An 8230-nucleotide genomic window follows, 5' to 3' on the forward strand; every position below is an offset into this window, starting at 1 on the left:
TCTTTGTCTATTATCGTCAGACGCTCCTCCACTTAGCGAGCTGGAATGGTCTTGCTGCTCACACGCTTTGCATCTGCCCTGTCCTGGCCTGTCTTGCCTTGTATCCCCTTATCTCCCTTGTCTTGCTTTTCTTTGTCTTCCCTTGTTTTTTTTTTTGTCTTGTCTATTTTTCCCTTGCTCTGCTTTGGTTTTCTTTGTCCTGCCTTGCCTTGCTTTGCCTCGTCTTTCCTTTATCTCCCCTTGCCTTGTTTATTCCCTGCCTTTCCTTGTGTTTCCCTTTCCCTACTTTGTCTTTCTTTGCACTGCTTCGTTTTGCCTTGTCATGTTCTCTTCTGCCTTGTTTTCCTTTGTCTCTCCTTGTTTTTCCTTTCCGTTGCCTAATTTTCCTTTTCCTTGTTCCGCTTCGCTTTGCCTTGCCATGTCTTGTCTTGTCTTTCCCTTGCGTTGCCTTATTTTCCCTTGCCTTTCCCTGCCTTGCCCCGCCCTTCGCCCCAGCATAGCCTCATCTCGCACCTCAGCCTCTCTAGAAGGAATGATGACTTGAACTCCCAGTCTTGTCTCTCTTAATGGAAAACTTGCGTTCCTCTTAACTTGGCGGCGAGTGAGCAAACTGCAGCTTTCTGACGGGCAGGTCCTCGGGAAGGTGAAGGCGGCCAGGACTTACTGTGCCTCGTCCCTTGTCAGAGCGCGGAGGAGGAGGAGGAGGAGGAGGAGGAGGAGGAGGAGGAGGAGGAGGAGGAGTAAAAGGAGGAGCGGGTGGCGACGGCTGGCGGCTGGGTTGGTAGTCGAGCCTTGCAGTGTGTTCGTAGCCAGCCAGCGGGAGGGTTGTTTCAGGTGTCTTCCCGCCTCTCCTCGCGCTCTGCTTCCCGTCGTGCCATGCCGTGTTGCTGTGCCTCCCGCCGGTGCCAGTGCCTCCGCGGGGGTACCAGGGAGTGCCGCGTGTGGGGGAGGGGCGGTGGGGTGTGTTAGTGCCTGGTGCAGATGGTAAGGCCCCGTGATAACTTTTGGTGGTGAGTCTTGACTGTTTCTTGGCCGTCTCTTCCGCTTGACCAAAGGAATCTGTGGTCAGGTTTTCCACTGACGGAGGAGGAAAAACTTGTTGGTATCCAGTTGACTTTCCCCAAGAGACTCTTCGATTTACGCTCACAGGAAAGGAAAGAAAAACTGTATTCTCTTTCCTGGTGAAAAGTGAAGCTGTGGCTACTTTCCCTTCACCAACAGGAAGAGGACAGAAAACGTGTATGTAGGCAGTTTCTTTCAATGTAGCACTTTATTTCTACCTCGCCGGAAGGGGAAAAAAATACATTTCCTTTCTATAGATGAGGATAAAGAGACCATATTTCCTTCAGTGTCAGGAAGTTAATACAGGAGGGGAAGGAAAGGCTGAGGGCGAGTAGTGACAAAAGAGGAGGCAAGGAACACTCTTTCCGCACCAGACAAGGCGGCGCACTTGTTATTCTCCTTGCTACTGACGGAGGCGCGACTTGTGGCCACTTGACTTTCGTGGCGGTGCTCAAAACTTCTACTTGCTGACGTTTTCTGTGGAGCCCTGACGGGAAGGCGCCGCACCCTGGACCTGTGAGCCTGTATGTAGAGTGGGTGCTAAATTCCGTCCACCTACGATACACTGACTCCAAAAATATTGATATCTAAGCCTCACATATGTCTTACCTCATACACAGTGACATTTACGTTCGTATTCAGAGACTCTTTTCCTTCTCACTAAGACATTTTTCTAAGGCCACAGAGATAAAGTAGGGTTTCAAGACAGCCTATCTTTCAAATAAACTAGAAATCTTGCCAATCTATCACCAGAAATATAAGAAAATACGCTTTAAAACACGAGCATCATCAACTGGAGCCTTTGGAAAGTAGTGATGATAATAAGAGCAAGGCGTTTCAGAATTCGGAGTTAAGAATTTACATGAGCTATTTCACCTTTACTTCCAGAGCCGTGACACTTACGACTATATTCTGAAACATTTTCTGCCCAAACCTCGACAACTTTCAGAGGTTTAAGTTAAAATGGTAAAGGTTTTAAGTGCTTATGTTTCTAGTGACAAATTAACAAGCTTTCTATGCTACTAATAGGAGAAACACTCTTAAAGAACTAGACAAGTTATCTCTGGCCTTTCAAAATGGTCGTGGTGAGAAGGCGGAGCGTTTTTTTAATATACGTCTTAGGTGCATGTAGAGGCTTATCATTACCCAACTCCCATAATCGTGACATTTAGGCTCGTATTCTCAAACTTTTCTGTGCTTCACCTCCACTATTTCAAAAAGGGTTTATCTAAATTTACACGAGTTTTTAAGGCGTTTTTTTTTTTTTATGGTTCTAAAGGCAGAGTGACAAGATTTCTACATTTCTACTGGAGAGAAACAGTAGAAAACCCCGCTACTTATCAAAAGGCTTTATTAAAATTTACACGAGTCTTTAAGATGCTTTTTTAATGGTTGTAGAGGCAGAGTGACAAGATTTCTACATTATTAACTGGAGAAACACTCTAGAAAACCCCGCTAATTATCAAAGGCTTTTTTTTTTATTTACACGAGTCTTTAAGATGTTTTTTCATGGTTCTAGAGGCAGAGTGACAAGATTTCTACATTATCAACGGGAGAAACACTCTAGAACATCCCAGTAATCATCTATGTGGCCTTGGAAAATAGTCGTGGTGTGACTGTAAAGCATTTCTGAATACGGACCTTAGACCTTAGTAGAATTTTCAAGGCCTATCGGAATTTCTTGCCTCAGAATGAAATTTAGGCATATGATATCGTGAGTCTTAAACTGTCACGGCCTTTACACCTTGCGATAATAAGCTTATAAAGTTTGACGTGATTTTCAAGGTCTATTTAATCCCTTCAGTACCATGACGCGTTTTCATATTTATTCTACTTACTATTTGGCGATTTTATACAGCTCCAGAAACTCATGTGATGGATTTAAAAAGTGAAGACTGTGGCTATTAATCTTCTGACCTCCATAGACTCTTCTTAATGTAAATAATATCGTGTAATCATGCCCAAAACTCAAGGTAGAAATGCATCCCAGAACTGAAGGAGGTATATATGATAACAGCAGAACCATCTCTAATCATTCGTGGTCCTTCGGGTTTACTTGTGATTCATTTTTTTTTTTTCTGTCTTTAGTTACTTCCTAAAGCAATGACGTGTTATTTTCATGTTTTTTTCATTGATTGTACATGTCTCGTATATATTTCCCTCGTCTTATTTATAGATTTTTAATAACATGAATTTATTTTCTCTATTTATTTGACTTTAATTGTTCTTCATTAAGTTACTTTCTATGACAATGACGCGTTTTCATGGTTTTTTTTTTTCATTGCTTTTTCATGTCTCGTATGTATTTCTCTAGATTTTCACTGACATTCATTTATCTACTTTACTTATTTGACTTTGGTTTGTTTTTATGTTACTTTCTACGGCAATGACGCGTTATTTTCATGCTTTTTCATTGATTTTTCATGTCTCGTATGTATTTCCCTAGTCTTGTTTATAATTTTTACTGACATTCATTTATTTCCTTTACTTATTTGACTATTTTTTTTTTTAGCATTAACTTACTTTCTTTAGTAATGACGCGTTTTCATGGCTTTTTCATTGCTTTTTCATGTCTCGTGTGTATTTTCCTGGTATCTTGTTAATAGATTTTCATTGACATTCATTATTTTCCTTTACTTATTTTAATTAATTTATTTATTTATTCTATATTACGTTGCTTTCTACAACAATGACGCGTTTTCATGTTTTTTTTTTCATTGATTTTACACGTCTCGTATGTACTTCCCTAAAGTTTTGTTTATAGATTTTAACTGACATGCATTTATTTTCTTTATATATTTGACTTTAATTTTCTATGCATTTCATTCCTTCTATTTGCGTGCTTTTTTTCTGCATTTCGTTACTCATTATTTACTGTTTTCATTGCTTTTTCATGTCTCGTATATATTCCCTTAGTGTTCTCTTCAAAGATTTTTTCACTGACATTCATTCGTTTCCTTTACTCATTTCACACGTATGAGTCTACTACACAACCTGCAGCCTATATAGTTAATGGAGACTTTTTAAAGCTGATACATCTTAAATATTAACACCTGATGTCTGTGATAACACCTGATACTTTCACTCTTCTCATCCAATCGATTTATCTGTCATGACTTCTTCTCTCCTATATCTGTTACGTTTCTTGTGTGTGTGTGTGTGTGTGTGTGTGTGTGTGTGTGTGTGTGTGTGTGTGTGTGTGTGTGTGTGTGTGTGTGTGTGTGTGTGTGTGTGAGAGAGAGAGAGAGAGAGAGAGAGAGAGAGAGAGAGAGAGAGAGAGAGAGAGAGTGTGTGTGTGTGTGTGTGTGTGTGTGTGTGTGTGTGTGTGTGTGTGTGTGTGTGTGTGTGTGTGTGTGTGTGTGTGTGTGTGTTTCAAGATGTTTTCATGATCTACTGATTTTTCACACATGTCAGATTTTTTCGCACATTCTACAGATTTCTGGATGGGTGGGAGACAGATTTTTCTTTTCCGAGCATCCATTAACGATTTTTCACGCGCACGACAACACAATCCATTCTTCCACGTCTCTAACACATTTTTTCCCCCGATAAGAAAGATTTATTCAGATGCACATGCTCTTTTCATGCTCTTTCTTTTTCAGAGGTTAACTTGATTCCTTTCGACATTTCAGTTGTTTTTGTCTTCCTCGCTTTTCAATCACTTCTTTTTGTCAAGGGATTTCTCTGATACGATATTTGTTCCATTTAACATATTCTTGTCCTATTCAGCACAGGTTTTACTGATCCCTTGTGATTTTCTTTTGTTTTATCATTTTTTTTTCTTTTACCGTCTTTCAACTTCAGAATGAGAAAGTTAAGCTGATTCTTTTTATTCTTTTTTGTAATATATTTGAGTTTATTCATTTATTTATGTTCTATTTCTTTACAGTCTTTTCATAACTAATTTTCCTTGTTCTATTCCTTCATTTCAAAGTCGAGATATAAACAAGTTAGACAGATTTCAGGTATTTCTTGTAGTTTTATTAAATATCCATGGAGTTCATATTTTTGTGGTCCTTCTTTAATTCTTACTTCGCTTCAATATGTAGACGTAAACAAGTTAGACAGTTTTTCTCTTCTTTTATATATACTTGTTAGAGCTTTAAAGAAAATGTTATGTTTTGTATCACAGTTCTTTCTGACTTTTCTTAATTCCTTTGAACATGGAGACATAAAAGAAATTAACATGAATTTTTCCTCTTGCGTGTGTGTGTCTTCATGGCTTTCATTGCTTTTATTGATATTTCATGGCTTGCATCACTGCCTTTCCCTTCCCTTCTTTTCTTAAATTCCTTTCAACACCTGTAAATTAACGTAACCCTTTCACTACAGGGATGCATTTTTATCATGAGTTTTGGGTATGATTAGCCGATTTTATTGATAGATTAATGGCTAGAGTCTTCACTAATTTAATCCCCACATAAGTTTCTGAAGCTTTTTTTATTTTTATTTTTTTTTACTGGTACCCATATTAGAGCCCATATCACCGCCCAAGCTCATCTTGAGTGTAACCACCTAGAATCTGAGTATTATGGTGACATGTAGGTAACTTTAAACCACTCGACAAATGGCAGTGTTTTAAGGCTGTACGTGGTGGGATTTGAACCTACGCGTGGACGTCTGCCCGATCCCACGCTCACCACCTTATCCACTATGCCACCGCCTCCCTGTATAAAATCACCCAAATAGTAAGCATAATATATGAAAACGCGTCATGGTACTGAAGGGGTTAAAAACACAACACATACCTAAAAAAATAATAAGAGAAGAAAAGCTGTGGTGAATTTTCTAAAGCACAAAGAAGTCAAGTTATTCACACATTTCTTTAAACACCTGTCAAACCTTTTTTATACCCTTTATTCTTTCCTTTTATTCTTTGACTGACTGACAGCTGGGGTGTGTATTTTTACTTTACCTTTTTTTAACCTCTACCTTTTTTTTAAGGCTGAAAAAACACGAGGCCTTTACGAGTGATTTCTGAAAACTTCACGAATGACTAAGCGCACGAGGTCACGGATATGGCCCGTTATTTAGTTGGTCCGGGAAAGAAACGCAAAGAAACACAAAGGAAATGAGTAAACCGTAATCAGAGAGAGAGAGAGAGAGAGAGAGAGAGATGGAGGGAACGAAGGAGGGAAGGAAGGAAGGAGGGAACGAAAGGAGGGAGGGATCGAGGAAAGAGAGAGGGAGGGAGAGAGAGAGAGAGAGAGAGAGAGAGAGAGAGAGAGAGAGAGAGAGAGAGAGAGAGAGAGAGAGAGAGAGAGAGAGAGAGAGAGAGAGAGAGAGAGAGAGAGAGAGAGAGAGAGAGAGAGACGCTGTTTATCATGGAATTAATGGCAGATTATTTGTGCTTCATTGACCTGGATTGGTTAGTTTATCTTCCTTACCTCCCTCCTTTATTCCATCTTCTTTTTATTCTTCCCCTTTTCCTTCTCCCTTTTCCCTTTCCTTTTCCCTTCCAAGACCTTCCCGGCCATCAATTCCCGTCTGCCTGTCTTCATTTTCCCTCTTATTGTCATCTTCCTCTCTTAACCCTAATGCATTTTTCCCTTTATCATCTTTCTTCCATCCTCCTCCTCCTCCTCCTCCTCCTCCTCCTCCTCCTCCTCCTCCTCCTCCTGTCTAAAATTTCTCTATAAATGAAGTCCAGAAAACGATATACAGCAGGTGCTCTTTAGGTCGATAATCCCTTGTTTGTATGCATTAAAATCGCCTTAACGACTACGATACTGGGACACACACACACACACACACACACACACACACACACACACACACACACACACACACACATTCCTCTCTTTTCAGGTGTGTACTCTTGTAAAGCATTAACACACACACACACACACACACACACACACACACACACACACACACACACACACACACACACACACACACACATGTATACGAACAAATAACATATACATACATTCGCATACGCCTGTCAGACTTTCACATTTAAATAAATTCTACACACACTTCCACTCCAAAGCCTCTCTCTCTCTCTCTCTCTCTCTCTCTCTCTCTCTCTCTCTCTCTCTCTCTGGTACAGTACTCGTAAAGGTCACATCTGTTCGTCATCATCTCTTCCCTTCAATGCTTTTATTTTTATCCATCTAAACTGAACTGGGAATTTTCTAAGGCATAAGAAGTTCAAGATTTATGAGGTGGGACTGTTCCTTTCATGTCCAACCCTTCACTCCTCCCAGTGACCCTACAAAACCTCGTTGTTGTAAGGATAAACGGTCGATCACTCACTCACTCACTCACTAAATCACTCACTCACTCAATCACCCACTTACTCACTCACTCACTCACTCACTCACTCACTCATTCGCTCGCCCATTCACCACTCACTCGTTCACTCACTCACTCCGTCAATCAATCAATCAATCAATGCTCAGTCAGTCAATCAGATTAATTAATCATTCAGTTTCTTTTCATTTTTCTTTTTTTTTTTTACTTTTTTACTGGCATGTTCATTTTCTTAACGACCTCTCTCTCTCTCTCTCTCTCTCTCTCTCTCTCTCTCTCTCTCTCTCTCTCTCTCTAAACAACTTATATACTCTCCGTAACACCTTTAATTTCTTAGCTTTCATGTTCTTTCCACACACACACACACACACACACACACACACACACACACACACACACACACACACACACACATACACCGGAAACGTTTAGCCTCTACCCAGCACGCAAGAAACGTTCTGTGTGTTTTCTGGCACCGCAGTACTCGTAAGTAAGAGATAAAAACGCCTTGATAACGTTCCCTTGACCAAACTCCTCCACCACCACCACTACCACCATCACCATTACTTTTCTTGCCTCCCCTCCGGCTCTCCACACACCCACACCTACTGTATTGGTTCCCGTGCGAGTCTCGATCTAAAAAAACACTGGTAAGCGATGAAGAGGAAAAAAGAAAATAACGTCAGTGTTTTCCTTAACGCTGGCACTCTGGTAAAGAAATGCGTAGATATGTTCGAAGCGTTTGGGTTCGAATGTAACTTCGCTAACGGTAATAAATAAAGGAATAAAGCGTAAAGGAGAATGAGGAGTTAAGAAATAAACGTCTTGTATGTTCCTTATCGTTGGCTCTCAGGTAAAGAAACGTGTATATGGTTTCCTGTTCACTTGGGTTGGAATGCTCTCCCAGTGC

General features: G+C 40.3%; 1 long non-coding RNA gene across 1 annotated transcript in view; it reads left to right on the top strand.

Moving 5' to 3' along the window:
* Positions 1 to 752: 752 nt before the first annotated feature.
* The window catches only part of LOC123512261, a 21428-nt gene continuing 13950 nt past the window's right edge, over positions 753 to 8230 (top strand). The window contains exon 1 of the long non-coding RNA XR_006677053.1: positions 753 to 984. This is a non-coding gene — a long non-coding RNA (uncharacterized LOC123512261). The remainder of the gene's footprint in view (positions 985 to 8230) is intronic.

Source organism: Portunus trituberculatus, chromosome 33 (assembly GCF_017591435.1).
Source record: "Portunus trituberculatus isolate SZX2019 chromosome 33, ASM1759143v1, whole genome shotgun sequence".
NCBI lineage: Eukaryota > Metazoa > Arthropoda > Malacostraca > Decapoda > Portunidae > Portunus > Portunus trituberculatus.